The 22956-nt window shown below is 37.6% G+C and overlaps 1 protein-coding gene across 2 annotated transcripts in view; it reads left to right on the top strand.

The window, feature by feature from the left end:
* The window catches only part of NT5DC1 (5'-nucleotidase domain containing 1), a 119338-nt gene that overhangs the window by 27110 nt on the left and 69272 nt on the right, over window positions 1–22956 (top strand). The gene's annotated exons all lie outside the window — the stretch shown is intronic.

The raw sequence follows: 22956 nt of genomic DNA, 5'->3' as shown, positions 1-22956 counted from the left end.
CCTTGCTCCGTGAGGTCACCCTGAGTTTAAGCTCCTCCCCCTGCCCCAGAGGTGGAAGCACTAATTATGGTGGAAAGTTCTATTGGGCAGGCATACAAGATCAGGTTGGGCTCTCTTTGCCTTGTTTTCTTATTGAAAAATAAACTCTTTGTCTTAAATTTTATTAATAGTTTTAGCAATGCACCATCTTTTTCTGTGATTTTATTTTAGAAGTTATTACTCAGATGTTTAGGTTGTTCGTTCATGATGGGGTGATCCTAGCCCCTTTATATTTTTAGAAAGCACGTTCTTGTGTTACTTGGTTGAAAATACTTGGGAGTATGTAAAAGTAGGGAAAGAAGTCTTTTGGAGGGGAGTGTGGGTTTAAACCATCACCTAAATTCTTCACTTATTACATAAAGCCATCAATGTGTCCATGAATGTTTCTAAACTTTTATGAAAATAGCATACCCCAATTCTTATTTTTAGGCTTGGAAGAAGCACAATGGTGAAAATGTGGGTATACTGTCTTGTATTTCAGGATCTTAATGTAAGCTCTCAGATGTTAATAAGAGAAATGTAAAATATGTTAGCATATAAACATTTTAGTTTTGCATTTAATTATTTAAAATTTTTCAAACAGAAGCAAGACATCCATAAATTTAGAGAGCTGCCAGTGTAATCACCCTGAAGGATTTAAATTCATTGTTCACAACACTCTACTTCCTGTGTTTGGTAGATGGCTTCAGATTTTATTGCTTAATTTTGGGTTTTATTTTAGAGTTGCAGTGGAGGAGGTACAAAAACCCTTAACTTGATAATATCATATCATATCATGTCCATTTAAATAAGGCTGCTGTGTTCATTTCAGAAGAAAACTAATCTTCAGACTTTTACTTTCAGCTTTTTGTAAGTATTATCGGTTTGCCTTGCAGATTCCTTCTAGAATCTCAAATCAGCTCAGTTAGAAACATTTTTCCCCCAAAAGATGAAAGTAAATGTTATCATTGTGATTTTCAGTAGTTAGTATTCTCTTTAACAATAATAGGAGACTCTTAAAATCAGTTTTCAGGATCCTAAAGAATCTAATAACAACAAGTTGAGAGGCCAAATTCTGATTCTTATTTCATTTCGTCATTTTGGAGCTAAGTCACATCAACTTTATGGATGAAGTAGGTGAGAAGGAAAATTCCATAATAGGCATAGATACGTCTTTTTTTTTTTTTTTAATCTCTGTAGAATTAAAGTGGCATGGATTCAGGATTGATCAGTAATTGAAATTAAATGTTTGACCAGTGGATGAAATCAGGGTTTGTTCTTTTTCTTCCCTCTTCCTCCCCTGCATGTAATTTTCTGCATATATTTTGAGCTAAGCCTTGCATAGGACCTTGTAGAAATATAAATGGATAACTCATCTCACTGCCTTCCTTTCTCTTAACTCACACTTTCAAACCTTTTATTGGTTGCTATATTTAAAAACTTACCATGTCTCTATATAATACTCACAGATTCATATGAAATATGACTTTTATATCAGTTCTGAGTAACAGGAGAATTGAAAAGTTTATATTGTGTTTTCTATTCAGTCATTTTTATGGAAGTATAGTTTAGTTGAAAGAGATTGTTTGCAGTGACAAGAATGAGTATTGTGATAAGAAATAAGAGTAAGTACTTGAAAAACTGGTTGATTTACCATGTTATATTAATTTCAGCTGTACAACAATGTGATTCAGTTATACACACACACACACACACACACACACACACACACACGCACACACTTTGTCTTTATTCTCTTCCATTGCGGCTTCACATAGGATGTTAAATATATAGTTCCCTGCATAGCAAAGGGAACTATAGGGCCTTGTTGTTTGTCTGTTCTGTATATTCTGACCATTCTTGCATCGTTTGAAAATTATCTATGGAATAATACTTTCTGTAATTATACTGTGTCCTCTGCTACATCTGTAAGCGTCCACAAAAGATGAGAGAGAGAAATGGCTGCCTTCCAGGTACTATGGTTCTCTTGGGAAAGATTTTGAAGTAAGTGGGGTAACATTATGGATGCCCTTAATACTAGGTTACAGACTTTGTTTTAAAAGGATTTATTAGAAATGTATATTCCAGTATTTTTATGTGTATATATGGTGACACATACCTAATTGTTTATAATTGAGACTGATACCTTGTTCCTTGTTATTCACGTGAAAATTCAAAGAATAATTCTCAGCTCTTCATTCTGTGCACCTGTGTCGACCATGTGTTTATCTGTGGTTGCTCCAACTATTTCCAGAACTTTTCACCTTAACCTCTCTAGGTGTTCCTTTTTTCATCAACACAATGAAAAGTTTGGATTAGTTTCTAAACTCCTCCCAACTTTAAAATGAGGTAATTCTTGTGCTTGAGGTATTTTGCTGTTTTCTGTGGTGAGACAGTGGGCTTGGCTCCATTTAGTAATTATTAGAGACAAAATCCATACCAAGTGGTCATATGTCTTCTTTGGGGGATATGTAAATATATGTGGGTATTTGTCATTCTATATTCCCATTTAATTTTGGGAAATGTGGTATCTTTATTGAATAAGCCTTGTACGTTCAACCCTTTTTGCAAATAGTGTGTTTATTTCAGTACAAGGAATCTGACTACTGTTTGCTTTGTTAGTCACATAAAAAGCACTGTCTTGTTCAAAACAGATTGTAGAATCAGAATATTTTCTAGCTTAAGCCCGCCCAATTGTGTATTTAAAGCTATTTTTATTCTAGGAGTTTACCTGTAGCTGTTGAAAGTGACTAGACTGTGGCTTTATAATGAAAACCTATTCTACTTAAAGAACAGAAAGTCATGCTGTTTAAACTCAGCAACCTAAATGGTTTTTTTTTTTTTTTCAATATCAAATACGAAGATGTTTTTTGCACACTAGCATTTAGCTGCTATTAAGCTCACGTGTCAGAGAAGGCAATGGCACCCCACTCCAGTACCCTTGCCTGGAAAATCCCATGGACTGAGGAGCCTAGTGGACTGCAGTCCATGGGATCGCGAAGATCAGACACGACTGAGCGACTTCACTTTCACTTTTCACTTTCATGCATTGGAGAAGGAAATGGCAACCCATTCCAGTGTTCTTGCCTGGAGAATCCCAGGGACGAGGGAGCCTGGTGGGCTGCCGTCTATGGGGTTGCACAGAGTCGGACACGACTCAAGTGACTTAGCAGCAGCAAGCTCACGTGTTCATTTTCACTTCCCAGGTTATCATTAATTCACCAGATATTTCTTGAGTACCTTCTGCATGTCAGGTATGGTGGTAAAAGAGCTGGATGAATGATGTACAGCCCCCACCCTTACGGTGTTTAAACACTATAGGCGGTTCTCAACCTTCTTTGCACACTCCCACAGTCCTGAGGGACACAACACCGTTCCTTCTGTCTTTGGGATTCATGAAGATAATGGTGTTCAGAAACTATTTTGAAAAAGCTCCTCGGGTGAGCATGATGGACTTCTAAGTTAGAAGGTCTTAGTCTGATATCAGTGTTCTATTACCAGCTTGTTAGTATTAGATGCATAAATTTTCTTGTTTTTGCTCATGTGGCTTTTAGCTTTACTATAGAAAAATTTCATCTTAGCCATAGAAGTAGGGAGAATGGTAACCATGAATGTACCCACTACCCAACTTAACTAATCTCAAGTCACTGCCACTCAATCCTTCCTCTGTTCACCCCCACATTTTTAACAAATCCCATGAAAGTGAAAGTGAAGTCGCTCAATCGTGTCTGACTCTTTGCAACCCCATGGACTGTAGTCTTCCAGGTTCCTCTGTCCATGGGATTTCCCAGACAAGAACACTGGAGTGGGTTGCCATTTCCTTCTCCAGGAAATCTTCCCAACCCAGGGATTGAACCCGGGTCTCCCACATTGTAGGCAGACACTTTACCGTCTGAGCCACCAGGGAATATACCGTACCAATTCATCTGTGGAATTTTAGTATATTTCTCCTGAAGGTAAGTTCTTTTTCTTTAAAATAGTATTTTCAACATGAACCCCAAATTAACTGTTTCTTAATATTATCAGATGCTTTAGTTCACTTCAGATTTCCTCAGTTATGTAGGTATACACACACACGCACACGTATGTATGGATGGATATGGATATACATGCATACTTAAAATGTATGTAGAGATATACAAACACATATATAGTATATGTGCTTAGTCACTCAGCTGTATCTGATTCTCTCGGTGACTGCAAGGACCGAAGCCCTCCAGGCTCCTCTCCGTGGTTTTCCAGGCAAGAATACTGGAACAGATTGCCTTTTCCTACCCCAGGGGATCTTCCCGACCAGGGATTGAACCTCTGTCTCTTGGATCTCCTACACTGGCAGACAGAGTCTTTACCACTAGCATCACCTGGGAAGCCCATATGTAGTATACATACATACATATTCATAGTTTTTTATTGATTATTGTTTGTTCAACTTAGATTCATGAAGTTCCCTGAATTGACATGCCCCATTAATGTAGGTTTCTTATCCTCATCTCTTTTTTCCCTTTACAGCTTATTTGCTGAGAAACTGGGTCCTCTCGCCTGTAGTTTCCTGCACTTCGGATTTTGCTATCACTTAACATGTTTCTCTGTATGCTGCATTTCCTGAAAAATTGGTAGTTAGATCTAGAGATTCAATCGGATTTAGGTTTGAGATGTACACACACGAATACTTTTTAGCCAAGGGTACTTTGTAGATCCAGTGGGTGTTGTGTATTTTAATCAGGAAACCTTTCATTGCTGGTTGTGTGTGATGTTGCTAGGAATGAGCATTACATAGATATCCTAATTCTATCCTTCCTTGCTTATTAGCTTGAATATATATGTGTGTGTGTATAATCCATATATATAATGCTTACAATCCATATACATATATATTTGGGTTTCCAGGTGGTGTGGAGAAGGCAGTGGCACCCCACTCCAGTACTCTTGCCTGGAGAATCCCATGGATGGAGGAGCCTGGTGGGCTACAGTCCATGGGGTCACTAGGAGTTGGACACGACTGAGCGACTTCACTTTCACTTTTCACTTTCATGCATCGGAGAAGGAAATGGCAACCCACTCCAGTGTTCTTGCCTGGAGATTCCCAGGGATGGTAAAGCCTGGTGGGCTGCCGTCTATGGGGTCGCGCAGAGTCGGACACGACTGAAGTGACTTAGCAGCAGCAGCCAGGTGGTGCTAGCAGTAAAGAACCCACTTGCCAGTGTAGGAGACATAGGACATGCGGATTCGATCCCTGAGTTGGCAAGATCCCCTGGAGGAGGGCATGGCAACCCACTTTAGTATTCTTACCTGGAGAATCCCCATGGACAGAGGAGCCTGGCAAGCTGTAGTCCGTAGGGTTGCAAAGACTCGGATAGGACTGAAGTGACTTAGCATGCACTCATATAAGTATATTTACACATGGATACATGAGCCAAAAGGTAATTTTGTTAACTATTATGATGTCCCCCTCCATAGGTATTGTATCATTTTCCATTTCCACCAGCACTGTGTGAGAGTTCCTGTTTTTCCACAGCCTCACCAATAGGATGTGTTATTTAGATTTTGTTGAACTTCTCGATATTTCCTCATTTTAGAAATGAAAATTGGGGTCTTGGCCTAGTAATTTTCCTTCTTCTTACTAAGTGTGTGACTGAGCACCTTTTCATATAGTTAAGACCATATTTCTAGCATAATCCTAGAAGTTGGTCTGTTTCCTCTTTTTATGATATAGCTTGCATATGTTTTTTTCCCAGTTTATCTTCTTAGTTGACTCATAAAAGTTTTTGTAACGTTTAAACTTTTTGCATAAACTTTTGATGCAGAATATTACTGTTCTTTCAGAGACTCAGAGCTAGCTATAAGGAACATTAAAGGTTATCTAGATCAGTCATTTTATTCTTCAGAGGAGAAAACTAGCTCGCTCTCATGAATGTCGTGTTCCCTGATGTTTAATCAAGTTGAGTTTCTGAAGTAAAGGGCTTTTGATGAGGGAGCCCATTGAGGGCAAACACCACAGATGAAGCTCATGTGTTCATGTCCTTACCTAAGCAGGATACTGACTTTCCTGTTCCTCTAATCTTTCAGTCTTTTAAGCCATGGAAATGAGGAAAGTGCCCAGAAGTTTAGTGAAGACACTTGGAGACCCACAGCTTCCACCACCACCTAGCTGTACCTCATTCCTCTTGAAAAACGTTTTAAAAGAACATTCGTCGATCCTATTACAGAACCCAAGAGCTAAAAATGATCTATTTGTGTAAATGACCTAATGTGGTTTAGTGGTTAGATAGCTGCTGAGGGCTGGAAAGGAGAAATTCACGCATAAAGACAGGTGTTGATGAAAAGCCCTGAAACTTCAGGCCAGGTCAAGAAAAACTGAGAGTCATTTGGAAAGTTTGAACAAAGGCTTTGTATTTTCTGTGGTGCATAAATTGCCACGTTATTTAAAGAACTCATAGTTTTATGTCTCAGGTGCTTAATGAGATCACCATCTTTTCAGAGTAACCTGCTGAGTTTAAAATATAGAGCTTCTTGGCTCGTTGACCTGAAATCTTCAAGGATCTCGGCCACCTAACAGGTTCTCCTCCATTCAAGTGTGTTCCTGTTTTATTTACAAGTTCAGCTTCTCATGTGAAGTCTGCTAAGTTGGAAGGAGGAATTAGAGAGTTAAAGTATTAATTGGAGAAATCATGGGGTGATGCTTTTTATTTATATCTCTTTGTGCCCCCCTCCCCCATTTATTATCATACACAGAACAGCTCCGCGATCACTATCCATTAGAGGGTGAGAAGCACAGTTTCTGTAGGTGGCAACACAGACCACCAAGAAACCTGCCTTCAAGACTGATGCTCCTTGCAGCAGTAACTTGCTCATATAAGCAATTAAAATACACCCTGGAGTTTTCAGCTGAAGTAATGCTGAGCCTTCATCTACTTAATGTTTAGTCAGACACTTTGTTACCTGGCCAGAAGACCTCTCCCTTCTCTGTAGACTCGGGCTAAGGGACTACTGTTCCTGCCGTCTCTGGCTCCCAACTTCTTGCACCCTGGTCCCCTCTTTAGTGAAATCCCTCAAGTCTGCTTACTAGCTTTCAGATTTTTAAAGTAATTACTATTTAGAGAACATGTAGAAAATCAAAAATAAAATTTACACACCATAGGGATATAACAGCTATTAATAGTAGTATCTCCTCTCTACATTCCCCACCCCCCATGACCTGTTTAGTTCTAAGCTTCTGTCAGTCATATTTAATCAATCACCTGTGTCAAAGTAAATTTTGCCACTTCTGATCCTAGTAAGGCTGAAATGTAGAAACTGTATGGTCCTATCCTGTTTTCTCTTCTTTTTATTAGGAACTTTGAAAGGTGAAGAAAGATGTATGTGAAGTGGTGGAACGGTGTCTGGGAATGCTCAGTACATGTGAATGATGGAGGTGTCCACCCCGATGCTGAAGAATTAAATTCCTCTGACGTTATATTTGAACCTCTTCATAGTGCTAGTCTTCCCCAGTGTTTGTTGAACTCTGAATCTCTACTTTGTGCCAGATGCTAGGTTAGATGCTGCTAACCTGGCTTCCCTGGTGGCTCAGTGGTAAAGAATCTGCCTGCAGCGCAGAAGCCGCGGGTTCGATTCCTGAGTGGGGAAGACCCCTGGAGGAGGGCATGGCAACCCACTCCAGTGTTCCTGCCTGGAGAGTCCCATGGGCCGAGGAGCCTGGTGGGCTATAGTCCAGAGGGCACAAAGAGTTGGCCACGATTAAAGTGACCTGGCACACACGCAACCTGCTGCTGATGGTCTTACTCTCGTGAAGGAGCCAGATACCAAACGCAGCCTCTTACAGCCTTTGCTCTGGCTTTTTTATAATCCAGATTTCATGGATTCTGGTGTGAAACCATCTTCCAGATCATCACACTTTTTAATTGTTTATGAATATAAGTCAAGGACTATTGGTTATTTACCACTGAAGCTCCATTCTGCACAGTTAGTGCCTGGTACAGAACATGGACCTTGTAAATATTTGCTGAAGGAAGGAATTAAGAGCCTTAGGAGACCAGATTTCAGTGTTTACTGAGTGTGGGCATCTTGTCTCATATTTGTGGGCACTCGGGTGGATCCTTTTGCATAGTGTTGGTTTGAATCTGAGTCTTTTCAGTCTCTGTTTAACCTTAAAATAACTCTCAATTCTTATGGAAGTCACAGCTTCCTACATGGCTTTGGGAATTAACAACTGCTTCCCAAAAGCCATTTTGCAAAAGAAAGTAACTGTAGCTTCTGTTCTAGAGACTGTGTACCTTCAACCCTCCTATTGGTAATCAGGTTAGAATTTCAGAGTAAGATCTTCCAAAGACAGTATTCCTCTAGGTAGCTATGGTTGGGGGTGTAGAGTTAAGGGTGTAGGTGTAGGAGAGGGGCTGAATAGAGAGAGAAGGAAAAGGAGCCCATACTCTTGGGAACTTACAGGGATTTCTTTAAATGTCTCAGAAACCTGAACTGTATAATTTTAGAGCAACAGATAACTTTTAGACTAGCCTGTGCTTTATTTTCCAAATTTTTTCACCCATCCATACCTCGTTTACTTGTTGATGTACCAATTCATTAACATCCTCAAAGTATTAAACACATATGCCAGGAAATAAAAATAGGCTCATAGACTACTGACAGCATTTATTAATTCTTTCCCTGCCTAGACTACCTGTTAGCATCTTTCCTGAATGTGACCCTTAAAGGGAAAATAAATTATTGTTTGGAGTTTGAGTTATAGATATCTTAGAACATTAAAATTTGTAAGATAAAAAATTTGAGACATTCAGTATCATCAAAAAATGAATATTTGAGCTGCAAGAAACATTAATCTTATTAAGTACTAGACTGATATTTACATTTTGTCTGAAGCAGACATAAACCCGTTTTTTATGACTCATTAAGTCTTCTAGATAACAATAATTACACATATATACACACATACCTCTATTTATTAGCAAACTTATGTTTGAGGAGAATTAACTTTTTTCCATTAAAACCACAAGTAATGCATCACTTCATTATTTAATGAACAACATAATAGAATTTTAGTAATTTAACTTATGAGTGAGTGAGTGAAGTCACTCAGTCATTTCCGACTCTTTGCGACCCTGTGGACTGTAGCCTACCAGGCTTCTCTGTCCATGGGATTCCCCAGCAAGAATACTGGAGTGGGTTACCATTTCCTTCTCCAGGGAGTCTTCCTGTCCCAGGGATTGAACCTGGGTCTCCCATGTTGGAGGCAGACACTTTAACCTCTGAGCCCCCAGGGAACCCCCCACCCCCGCCAGTATTTTCCATAAGTTGTGCTTAGTATTTACTCTAGCTTCATTATACTTTAATTCAATCAAAAGATACTTCTTAGCTAAACCTCAAGCACTACTGTAGCTATGGATCACCCCTGGTCCCTGGTCATGTTTTGACAAATACTCTTACTTACTATACCTAAAATTTTTATGGAGAATCAAGTGTCTTAGAGTTTTGAAATCCATTAGAAAATAGCCGCCACATAGCTTATATGTATTAAGCTTGTATCACGTGCTGGATGTAGTTCTAAGGACTTTGCATTATTATCTCATTTATTCCTTGTAGCAGCTACATGAAGTAGGTACTGTCATCTTTAGACGTGAAGAATTGAGGCTCAGAGAGGTTAAGCATTCTAGCCAAGATCATACAGTCAGTGATGATACAGTTCCTGCTTTCTGTAGATATATCTCTTGAGGATTTATACAGGACCCAGTATAATTTTAAGTATAGTACTATTTAATTTAAAACTGTGTTGGCCGTTCTTTTTCAAGAATGTGTATGAAAGTGTAATCCCATTATACTTGCTTTCCAGATCAGCTTCTCAGATTTCTTTGCCATCGAAAGAGCTGTGTTGTTTCAGTTCTAGATTGGGTTAGTTTAGAATTTGCTAATTTAAAAAGAAGCTAACTAAAGAGCAGATGGTGCTAATGTTGTTACGTTTGCCTTTATCCTGAGGAAGTGTTTTTTACGGTTATTTTTAGCCCATCATGGTCTTTTAAAATGGTTGAAAGGCAGGGTGGCATTACTAAAAGATTCTGTGTTTTGGCAGATGTTTAAATTATTAACATATTTTAATCCTAACAATAGCTAAACTGTTGCAAAAGTTATGAAGCCTTTTTCTTCTGTAAAAAGAAATCTCTAAGTGGGGAAACCTTAATGTGGGGTTTTCAACTTTAGAGAGTTTGGTGGTTTTTAAAAGAAAAGGCAGAGAGCTTTTTATAAATTGATTTGTTATTTGAATTCTCTTGCTAATATATCCTGGGTGAGCTTTGTTTGACCTACATCTTCAAATGTTATTATTTCTTTAGATTTAATATCCTCAAAACAACTCAACTTTGGACAAAAGGTTAACCAAAAGTCCTATCTTTAGTTCACTCCTACACTTCAAATGGAAAAGTCATTTTTGAGTTGTCAAATACAACATAAAGGACTCAACTTTTCCTGTGATTGTATTGGTTTCAGAAACCAAAAATGCGTTTTAAATTAGCATCACCCTGTTTTGAACTGGGACCAATTACATGCTTATCACAGAATTTTTTTCTTCAAATTTAGGAAAAGCTTCTAAAAATTAATTTAGCAAAACGCCTATTGATCATATTGTTATTGTTTAGTTGCTAAGTTGTATTTGACTCTTTTGTGACCCCATAGACTGTAGGTCACCAGGCTCATCTGTCCACAGAATTTCCCAGGCAAGAATACTGGAGTGGGTTGCAATTTCAAGAGGAAATTGTTAACGAGTTTTGTAGCCTGTGGAGGGGAACAGGCAACCTTATCAAATATGTTTTATTTTTGGTGGGGGGAAGCACTCTAGTATCAACAATTTGTGAGTATTTACTTACTGACTTAAAATTCTGTTATTTGGTACAAATGTTGATTAAACTCGTGTGGATTTTGGGTAAAACACTGTTTTGGATAATACCATTTAAAAGCTAACTTCACGGTAATATTGAGAAATAATTGTATTTGAGAACCATCTGTGTTAGGGTAAATTCTGAGAAATACTTGTATTTGAGAACCATCCTATACTTAGACTTAATTTTACTCTCAGAACTGATGACATCAAAATTCTTGTCCATTTTTAATGCATATTGTATGCTACAGTAAGACAGTGTTGAACTGCTTTTAAAAGGCACTTGACTCTTGCAGTATTGATAAATTCATGAGAGTTTTTTAAAACATTTTGTATGATAGTAAAGAGCTCTTATGTCTTTTTACATTTAACTTTTATAGCACTTTAAGGTCTTATTTTTCAACTGAAAAGTGCATATGTGGGGCACTTCAATGAGCTATGGTTCTTTAGGTATTTTTTTCATGAGAGGAAAGTAAGAAATAGGAATTTAATTGCGTTTTTCTTAACAGACATTATAAATAACTAAGTCGTCGTCTTCAAGGTAAGGGCCATTTGTGTAGAAGCTGTCTGTCTTTAAGACCCTAGTGAAACCCTTGAGTTTGTCAAGCCAGTGGGTGGCAGAGGGGAGAGTTTAGATGCCAGGGTCAAGTGCTACAGTGGTGTTTGCCGCAAGAGCATACAGTTAGGTATTTTTAAATATTCCCCCTTTGTGTAATTTCCTCTTCAGTGGATCAACTTAGGCTGGAGTTCCATCCCTTATAAACTAGCTGAAACGCTGAGGTCCCAGTTTTACATCATTTGGCTGCCTTGCTTTCTCAGGGTGGAAACAGCTCTAATGCTCATCAGGCCACATTATGCCAGTCTCCTTTTTCTGCCTCACCTCATTGCTTTTGACAATTTCCAAGAACAAGGACCCCCTTTTTAGTATTTAAAATTGAGGAAATTTTGATGTATTTATAGTATATATAATTCTTTATAACTGTGTAATCCTTTCCTACAAAAAGTGAACATATATGTATCTGCCACCCACCTAAAAGACACCTGTATTATCACTACTTTTGAAGCCCCTGTGCCCACCTCCCTGACTTATTCCCTGTGTTCCCCCATAGGTAACTGCTGAATTTGTGTGTATGTTATTCATCTGTCATCATAGAAAGGATAGCCTCCCATATCCCACCCCTAAAACACATGCATAGCCCACAACAACATTTTTCATTGATATTTTAAAATTCTGTTTAAAAGGAACTATAGCATGTGTGAGCCTCTGCAGCTTGACTTTCTGATGCAACATGACGCTTTTGAGATCGATCTGTATTATGTATGTGGCTGTTTGTTCATGTTCTACTGCTGTATACTTTCCCATCGTATATCAGAATTTATTTGTTCATCTGCTGATGGATATTTAGCTTATTTTTGTTTGCTCTTAAAAATAATGCTGCTTTGAACATTCTTTTACATGTTTCCTATCTATCCACAAAAGAATTTTTCAAGTAAGATACCTGTAAGTGGAATATTGAATATACATACTTTGTGTTTTACTGGATTGTTTGCTAAAGCCATTTTATGCTTTACCAGCAGAGCATAAGAATTACGTGGTTTCACCTAAATTTTAAGGTTTATCAGTCTTCAAGGTGGCTATAAAGATGGCTGTCTCATTAGATTTTTATTTACATGTTTCTGATTTGTAATGAGAGTGAGCGTCTTTTCATATATTTATTGGCCAGTTGGGGTTCTTCCTCTCTCAAACGCCTGTTGGTATCTTTGCCCATATTTCTTGAATTGTCTTTTCTTGTTGTCGTCATTGTTTTTTGAGCATTCCTTCTGCGTTTTGAATGTTGATTTTCATTAGTTAGTATTTTGCAAATATACAGCATCTTATGTGTAGTCTGCACCTGTCTAGCCAAGGAATACCCTATTTTTAAAACTGACTCATTGAGATTCAGTAAGTTACTGTTGTTATTCTTTTCCCAACTTTCAAGTGGGACTCTGTGCCACTGTATATTCAAAGAACGACACCTCTTTGAATGATGATAGAGAATGTTTCACTAAATTTTACATTTGTTGACTTTCTTTTCTATAATAGAGAGAGGTGAGCATTCTTTTTACAGAATTTGAAATTCTAGGTTTACTTGAAAAAGTTCTACGTAAATCGTCAATGGAAGTCTGTATTTGACATTTGAATTTAAGGAAATGTTACTTTCATACAATAATAAAGCACCACATTTTCATTATCAGAGTTTCCAACAGGAGAATATTTCCATGTGAGCATTTTTTGATCAGCATTTAATTAATGAAAATTCTCTTAGAAGGTTCTAATTGTTTTAGTAAGTGATTTTCTGAGAAAAGTATGTAAAGTGGTATGTTTCTAATCTGGAAAAGTAAAGAGAAATTCCTTTTACATGAAAAATTTGAAGTTGCTTGGATTAAAAACTAAAAATACTTGTTACCGTATTTTCACTTCATGGCTGATTTCTACTGTGTGATACAAATGGAATTATTGCTAGAATAATTCCTTTTTTTTCTTTTTTTTACTTTCATATTTATATGAAAAGTAAATTTTTTACTTTCATATTTATAAAACTTTAAGGGGGTAAATAGATTCTCATTCTAAAATATGAAACTAATGTTAATACAATTCACAGATATTCCATTTTATTTTTTAGTATTTAGGGGGCCAGTTTTAGGAATTTAATTTTAAAAGATAATCCCTCAAACTCGGTTTTATTAAACATCATTTTTGCTTTTTTTAACCTAAAAAAGTCATTACCTGGCAAATTCTTAGGAAAAAGTAGTAGAGATTGCATTGAGTTGAAAAAAAAATTTAGTAACATAAACATCAAAGCCACAGACAGCTTAATTTGTCAATTAAAAAGAGTAGTTTCATATTATACATAATTTTATGTATCATCAGTGTCAGTTCCACTATCAAAGTCATGTTTTTTACCCTTAAAATATGTTAAATGAACTTGTAACTTGTGTCTGGTAATTTTGTTGAAATCTGTTGGAATCTGAAAATAAACATGTACAGGAAAATGAGACGATAGTGTGTGGTGGAAGCTAAACTTTGTGCTTCCAGAAGGGCTGTCTGTAGTGATCTGGGTATCTTGGTAGCGTGATAACTCAGAGAGGCTCATGGCAGTGGCTCAGAATAAGCAGGAAGCAGTCGGTGCGTGTGTAGTGTTCGTCAAACCTTGAAAAATAATTTGGTACTGCCTTTCTTGTTTCTTTTCATTTCTTGTTAACTGTATTCTTCAGACTGCCGAAGATGCAAGGTGCTGTATTTACTAGCTCTGGGAGATAGTTTCTGATTCCAAGCTCTTTGCTCCAGGTGTCTCAGCTCTATGTGTCAGTCTGATGTGGAAGTCAGGTGGATGCCTCACAAAATCTGGGTTAACTATCCTCTTTTATGTTTTACGGTGGGAAGAATTCGTGGATAAAAACATAGATGTTATGTTTATATCTTATTTGGAAGAAGGCTCTAGTTCTGTCATGCGTATTTTGCTATTACTGTGAAATTCCCAGAGACATGATTTTTGTTATTTTGTATAGTATTTAGGGGTAATATCAAGATACCTGACATTTTACTCATACTGTGATAGTAATTAAAGGAATTTGCACTGACATAAGTAACATTAAAAGAATAGTACTATGTTTTTCTGCCTTTTTATTTTGATTTCTTTTTTCAGAATGAATTAAACCTACTACTTATAGTTTTTTTTCCTCTTTATGAAAACTGCCAACAAATTACACTGTCCTTGTTAGCCATATGTAAAGAATGTGAGTGTGCCTTTTTTTTTTTTAAAGACAAGTGATCATTTTACGGATAAGCCTAAAAGGAAATAAGTCATTTACTCAAAAAATTAACTATAATGATTTGTTTTACTGTACTCAAATCAAGAAAGGTTATTGCTGTGTGTCATTAATTGTAGTTGGCTGAATTTGTAGCAGTGTTTGGTTGTGATATATTTTCTCTACTAGATTTTAATCTATAACAATAAGATGTTTACAACCCTTTATAAAAGTGCTGATGTGAAAGGGATGGCCTTAAATGTTTTGACAACTTGGGGGAAAATTGAGAGATTGGAGCTTTTTCATTACGATTTTTCAGTCATTAAGTATTGTAATAGCATTTGATTATTTCACAGATAAGTTTGGTCACTGATTTCTGAATAATGATGACATTCAGGACTGATGTATTCCTGGTATTGGCCATTCTGCACGCGAATATTATATATGGACTCCTAGGATTTATTGCTTCCCTGGTGGTGCTGGTGGTAGAGAACCCGCCTGCCAGTGCAGGAGACGTCAGAGACACAGGTTCAATTCCTGGGTCAGGAAGATCCCTGGAGGAGGACATGGCAACCCACTCCAGTATTCCTGCCTGGAGAATCCCATGGATGGAGGAACCTGGCAGGCTATAGTCTATAGGGTCACACACAGTGTGGGACAGGACTGACCTAACTTAGCATGCTCACACTAGGGCTTTGCATAATTGGAATCCACTTTATAGCAAAATGTGACAACATTTGTTTTTGTTACAATGTTAAAATACAAATTTAACACAGTTTCCATCCATATGCACAAAACTGCTAAATATGTTTGTTGAAAACATATCTTTTTCTAGTTTTCTATATTACTTTAAATAAAAGATTCTAAGTTTAGAACTCAAATATTTGAGTGTATTTAAGTTAATGTTGACTTCAAATTGGCTAGTCAGTGGACTCTTAGAGCCTGTTTTAATCCACACCAGACTTTGTGACACACCGAACTATTTCTTAAGACTTCACAGCAGTAATACAATCTTTAAAGGGACTGGATGTGATAACAGGAAGGAAACCAATAATGAGCCAATGAGCCAATGGCATTGGTCTCTGACAGCTTTGAGCTAGTTCACCATAACGCAGCCGCAAGTGTGCATGATAGGAGACGGAGACCTCTCTTTGGCATGTAGTTCAAAATGAGACATTTTTTTAACCAAAGCATCTTAGACTGACAGCATTGACTGTTGTCTGCACAACTCTCTTGAAAGTTACTGGATTTATTTTAAAGTGTGTTTGTTGCCAGCGGTGGGGGGACATGATCTGAGGAGCTAGAGTAAGGATTCAGCGAGAATATGATGTTGAAGTATTCTCAGAGTGAATGAACAAACAAATCTCAGGTTTGATTCTTGCATCAGATCGACACATGGGAAATGGAGTGCCTTTTAAATCTAATATGTGAGCAAAGTAATGGAACATAAAACCTTCCTGTGGGTTTGAAGCTTTGTAATAGATTGGAAGCTTCTTTAGGATCTTCCCCTCCCTCTGCAAATTGTGTTATGATAACTGCTTACCATTAAATGTCTCCAGATGGTATTTGTTTTGAAAGATGAGGTGTGATGAAATCAGTCAGTTCAGTTGCTCAGTCATGTCCGACTCTTTGAGACCCCATGGACTGCAGTACACCAGGCCTCCCTGTCCATCACGAGCTCTCAGAGTTTATTCAAAATTATGTCTGTTGAGTCAGTGATGCCATCCAGCCATCTCATCCTTTGTCATCCCCTTCTCCTCCTGCCTTCAATCTTGCCCAGCTTTAGGATCTTTTCAAATAAGTCAGTTCTTCACATTAGGTGGCCAAAATAATGGAGTTTCAGCTTCAGCATCAGTCCTTCAATGAATATTCAGGATTGATCTCCTTTAGGATGGACTGGTTGGATCTCCTTGCAGTCCAAGGGACTCTCAAGAGTCTTCTCCAACACCACAGTTCAAAAGCATCAATTCTTCGGCACTCAGCTTTCTTTATGGTCCACCTCTCACATCCATACATGACTACTGGAAAAACCATGGCTTTGACTAGTCTGACCTTTGTTGGCAAAGTAATGTCTCAGCTTTTTAATATGCTGTCTAGGTTGATCATAGCTTTTCTTTAAGCGTCTTTTAATTTCACAGCTGCAGTCACCATCTGCAGTGATTTTGGAGCTCAAAAATATATATAAGGTCTGTCACTGTTTCCGTTTTCCATTCTCATGATGTACTCTGCATATAAGTTAAATAAGGAGGGTGACAATATACAGCCTTGACGTATTCCTTTCCCAAGTTGGCAATAAAATATTTGGATTATCTACATCATAAGATCTGAGCTCAATAACTATCCATTGTAAAAGTCTAAAAAAAACTTAAATAATACTAAATTGATGATTAAAAGGGAATGCTGATTTTTAAAATGTGGTTTTCTGTGTTCTTTATTATTTCTTGGTAAAGAGGTTGGTTATAATCATTGCTTGAGAATGAATTCATAAGCTTGACTTTAATTTAAGATATTATAATGGGTTCTGTGTTGTTTTATTATAAATCCTGCCATTGTCATCTTACTGTTTTCTTTCCATCTCTTACCCAGTATTTATTTATTTAGCATTTTACACATTCTCAGACATTCAAGAGTCTGTCTGCAATGTAGGAGACCCAGGTTCCATCCCTGGGTCAGGAAGATCCTCTGGATGTTTCTCTTAGGCATTGCCAGAGATCTAAAGATCAGATCTGTGTTTTCTATGCAATCAAATGTGAAAATGGTTTGTTTCGTTTTCTCACTTTATATTTTGTTAGCAGTTCATTCTGTTATTTGCCAGTAGTTATTACATGGATGAGTGGAAAATTATATTTGCAAACTGACCAAATAGATTTTTTTGGTACTTTCTCACCTTCTTTTAACATGTATGCAACAGTATTTAAGAGCAGTGAACAGGTGCCCAGAATTTTGTTTTGCAATTATGTTAATTTAGTATGCAGTCTAGGCTTCACTCACTAGGCTTTCCACAGAACACTACCCCCAGGCAGAAGTCTTCCCTGACTTGTTTCTGCAGAGCAGCACAGAAAAAGAGAGAAGTCTTTCTTTTTCTCCTAACGCAGCAGAGGTGCCAGCCGCATGGCACACAGCCCAACTTGTTGGTTATGGTTATAGATAGTGCTGATTAGGAAAAACTTCATATTTTGTGGTAGATAGAAGTTGAGGTGAGTGAATAGGATTAGGGGCAGAGAGTCCCTAAGGTATTAATAAAAAGCATTGTGAATTTTCTGAGATTCCAGGCCAGGATATGATTAAAAAGGATTAAAGCAAATAAGTTATCCAGGCTGTAGAAAAACATTTTTTATTATGTGGCATCATCCTATAATTCTAGATAGCTTATAAAATGGACTTGATCATACTTGGACCTTTCAAGTTCAAATAAAAGGGGAAGAGAGGAGTATCTCTGCAGGCATATGGCTTAAGTAAATTACTGGAATTACTTCACTCAAGATGGGAAAAGAAATCCCTTTGGGTTGAAACCAGGAAAATTCTCAGATGGCCTCTTGGAAATGTTCTTCTTAAAGAAAGAAAGAATTACCAGGGAGAGGGGAAAGGTAAATGAATTAACAAGTAAGAATTAAGGCTAGGAAGAATATTTATATTATCTACATCCTATAATTTCCTATAATTATGATACAACAGCATATTTCCGTGCACTGTGATTTCTTCCTGATCTGTTTTTCATTCTCCTGATCTGTAATTCTTCCTGATTGTGAAAGTGAAAGTCACTCAGTTGTGTCTGACTCTTTGCGACCCCATGGACTATAGAGTCCATGGAATTCTCTGGGCCAGAATACTGAAGGCCATTCCCTTCTCCATCGGTGGAAGATGGATTATTCTAGAAGTTTTGTTTAACCCGTGGGTAGCTTTTTGAAAAATAAAGTTGTGCCCTGCCTAACACCAAAATAAATTCCAGATTATCAAAGTTCTGACCATTGAAAAGAAGTCATTAAGTTGCTGTTAAAAAACGTAAGACAAGTGTGTATTTTTTTAAATCTTGGGATCAGAAAACCTTTCTAAGTATAATCTCAAACCAAGAAACCTTTAAAGAAAAGATGTACGACTCTGACAACATTTAAAAATGTTCTGCATATAAGAGGCTTCCCTGGTGGCTCAGAAGGTAAAGCATCTGCCTACAGTGCCGGAGACCTGGGCTCGATCCCTGGGTCGGGAAGATCCTCTGGAGAAGGAAAAGGGAACCCACTCCAGTACTCTTGCCTAGAAAATCCCATGGACGGAGGAGCCTGGTAGGCTACAGTCTTTGGAGTCGCAAAGAGTCAAACACGACCGAGCAACTTCACTTTCTGCATATAAAGAAAAATAAAAGCAAAATTAAAGACAAATGACAAACCAAAAGTAAAGTTTCCAGCTCATGTAATGGACAATGCAATAATAGTCTTTAAAATATTAAAGTTTTTCTAAAACATACTAAAAAACAATAACCTTATTGAATAATAGACAAAGGATATAAACAATTAACAGAAAAGGAAGTATGACTTTGAACTTGTGCAAAGATATTCCATTTCTTTCATAATAAGTTGCAAATAGAAGCTGCTGCAGAAAGTGTAAATTAATACAAACTTTAAAATTTTTAAATGTGCATATTTACTCAAGAATTCCATCTCTGAAAATTTATCTTACAGATAAAATTGTATATGTACAGAGGATATATGTGTCAGTGTGTGTGTGTGTGTATATATATATATATTTATAGGATTACTCATTACACCTTTGTTTATATAGCAAAAGAGGGAAACTGCTCAAATATTCATTAATAAATACTAGCTACAATTTCATTCATCTGAGTAGTGGAACATTAAGTAGGGCTCCAGAATCACTGCAGATGGTGACCGCAGCCATGAAATTAAAAGATGCTTACTCCTTGGATGAAAAGTTATGACCAACCTGGATAGTATATTAAAAAGCAGAGACATTACTTTGGCAACAAAGGTCCGTCTAGTCAAGGCTATGGTTTTTCCTGTGGTCATGTATGGATGTGAGAGTTGGAAGAAAGCTGAGCACCGAAGAATTGATGCTTTTGAGCTGTGGTGTTGGAGAAGACTCTTGAGAGTCCCTTGGACTGCAAGGAGATCCAACCAGTCCATTCTAAAGGAGATCAGCCCTGGGTGTCTTTTGGAAGGAATGATGCTAAAGCTGAAATTCCAGTACTTTGGCCACCTCATGCGAAGAGTTGACTCATTGGAAAAGACTCTGATGCTGGAAGGGATTGGGGGCAGGAGGAGAAGGGGACGACAGAGGATGAGATGGCTGGATGGCATCACTGACTTGATGGACATGAGTTTGAGTGAACTCTGGGAGATGGTGATGGACAGGGAGGCCTGGCGTGCTGCGATTCATGGGGTCGCAAAGAGTTGGACGCAACTGAACTGAAAAAGGTGGGGCTGCCTTATTAGAGACTGATTTGAAAGGACCTCCAGAATACAGCTGGTAGAAAAAAAAATGTATAGAGTATATATTAAAACAGTCCTTTTGTAAAATACATGTAACTGTGTATGTAACACAAGCTGTCACACACTTTATGTAAGATGGACCAAAAAACTTGTGAGAGGGATTGTCTTTCGTGAGGGAAACTGGATGGTGTCGAAGAAAGACTGACTTTCCATTGTATGCCCATTTTTACCTTTTGAATGTTTTAACACATTAATCTATTCCAAATCTTGTAAAAAGACAAAAAGGAGAAAAAAGAATGTATGATTTGTTTTCACTGAGTTTACTATACATGCCTTCCAAAAAAGCAGGAAAAAAAAAGATTTCCTGCTTTTTTGAGTATTTGAATACAGTAGTAAATAACTATAATACTAAAGCTTAATTTTTTTTTTTTACTAATATTTAGTTCAGTTCAGTCGCTCAGTCGTGTCCGACTCCCTGCGACCCCATGATTGCAGCACGCCAGGCCTCCCTGTCCATCACCATCTCCCAGAGTTCACTCAAACTCATGTCCATCAAGTCAGTGATGCCATCCAGCCATCTCATCCTCTGTCGTCCCCTTCTCCTCCTGCCCCCAATCCCTTCCAGCATCAGAGTCTTTTCCAATGAGTCAACTCTTCGCATGAGGTGGCCAAAGTACTGGAATTTCAGCTTTAGCATCATTCCTTCCAAAGGACACCCAGGGCTGATCTCCTTTAGAATGGACTGGTTGGATCTCCTTGCAGTCCAAGGGACTCTCAAGAGTCTTCTCCAACACCACAGTTCAAAAGCATCAATTTTTCGGTGCTCAGCTTTCTTCACAGTCCAACTCTCACATCCATACATGACCACAGGAAAAACCATAGCCTTTACTAGACGGACCTTTGTTGGCAAAGTAATGTCTCTGATTTTCAATATGCTATCAAGGTTGGTCATAACTTTTCTTCTGAATCTTAAACATTGCCTTAAGATCATCATTGTGAATATCAGTTTTCATTGTACTCTTAAAATATGGACATGTTAGTAGAAGTATTAATGAGTACATGTATATATATTTTTTTGTTAAGGAAGTAGTGGCTAAAGTCAAATGGTTTTCCTATAACAAAGTCATTATTAAGTAAATTTTGGGGGCTTTTTGTGTTTCTCTGTGGGAAAACAGCAAAATAATGTTACAGTGAAGATATACTTAAATGTACTTTTTAAAATCACATTTTGAGTGGTTACCTTTGTAGGCAGTCATTTCTGTTAAGTAAATCAAATTGGAAGCATAAAAGGGAAAATAAAAATCGAGTCAAAAGAAATATCTTCAATAAATATGTATTACCTGACACTGATTTATTACAGTTTATTTGAAGGAGCTGATGATCCTTTTTGTTACTAGAACATAGTGAAAATTTAAATAATGGAAACTGACCATTCTTCTCAGACTTTCCTACTCATTTGAATTTTTAGTCTTTTTCACAAGTTCCTTGAATTTTTCTTTCTTTATTATAAGAAAGGTGCATAGTCCATGGATAACACATGCATGCATGCTCAGTTGCTTTAGTCGTGTCTGACTCTTTGCGACCCTACAGACCCTATTGACTGTAGCCCACCAGGCTCCTCTGTCCATGGGATTCTCCAGGCAAGAATACTGGAGTGGGTTGCCATGCCCTTCTCGAGGGAATCTTCCCGACTCAGGGATCAAACCCGCATCTCTTACGTCTTCCACATTGGCAGGCGGGTTCTTTACCACTAGCGCCACATGGATAAACACAGGTGGACAGCAAACCAACAAAGTTCTCAAAATATTTTTTACTGGCAGGCCATTTTAGGGTAATTACACATTTGAGTCAGAATTTGAAGTTGTAAGTGATATTATTAGCAAATTCAACACAATTTTACCCAGTGACTTCTAAAATTTTAAATTAAGATCTTTTCATAATTAATAGTGTAAATAGCTGTTTTTGTCACTGTACAGTTTCAGAGCATTGTAAGCCATTTCTGCATACTCACTTACGCTTCTTCCCACTCTGTAGGACAGGAAATTGAGTAGACAGTGTGTTTCTATACTAGACTGACTTTACATTTTAAGATTATAATCCTCTAAGTTATTTCCTTACCAATATTAACACAACACTGACCTATTCTGCTCTAGTAAGATAAATAAGGTGAGTCTGAGATGGAGTCTCCAAACAAAGTGCTATTTGAATAGTGACATATATAAGCACTATTGCTTTTAACAAAGGTGAACCAAAAGACAGCTGTTGAAAAGGGCAGCTAGACTGGAAATTGGAGAGAGCTGTTTTCCAAGAGTCCCATTGCTTAGTACAGTCACTGAATTAAAAAGGAAATAGTTGAATTTAATCTCAGTACACCAAATCAGTATAGATTATTGGGATAGAACCCTTGAGGCTGCAATATCTATAAAATAAGTGGTGAAAAAGTTATAGAATTGGAGAGCTGGAAAATTCTTAGAGATCCTTTTGACAAGTGCCCTTTCTTTAGAGATGAGGAAATTGAGAAGGAATTTGATTTACACAAAGAATCAGAATTAGGACTCATGGCTTTTTATCTAAAGTCTGATATCCCCCTCAGAGGTAGGTAGAAGTGACTGTGTTAGTACAACATTTGATCTTTATTTCCTAGGATAGCTCTCTTTGAGGATTGCCCCCAAACTACTGTTCAGGACCTGAAAGAAGGCCTGTGGGCCAAGAAGGAAGAGACCAAAAGCGCAGGAGCTAGAGCTTGTACTTGCGCAGACCCAGTCGAAGAGTCTGACCTTTGACAGAAGCCGTGAGGCCAAGGCTTGAAGGATCTTTGCAGAAAAGTGA

The sequence above is a fragment of the Capra hircus genome, chromosome 9 (assembly GCF_001704415.2).
Source record: "Capra hircus breed San Clemente chromosome 9, ASM170441v1, whole genome shotgun sequence".
Classification (NCBI taxonomy): Eukaryota; Metazoa; Chordata; class Mammalia; order Artiodactyla; family Bovidae; genus Capra; species Capra hircus.
Note: the sequence above shows the minus strand (reverse complement) of the source record. Positions and strands in the feature narration are given on the sequence as shown.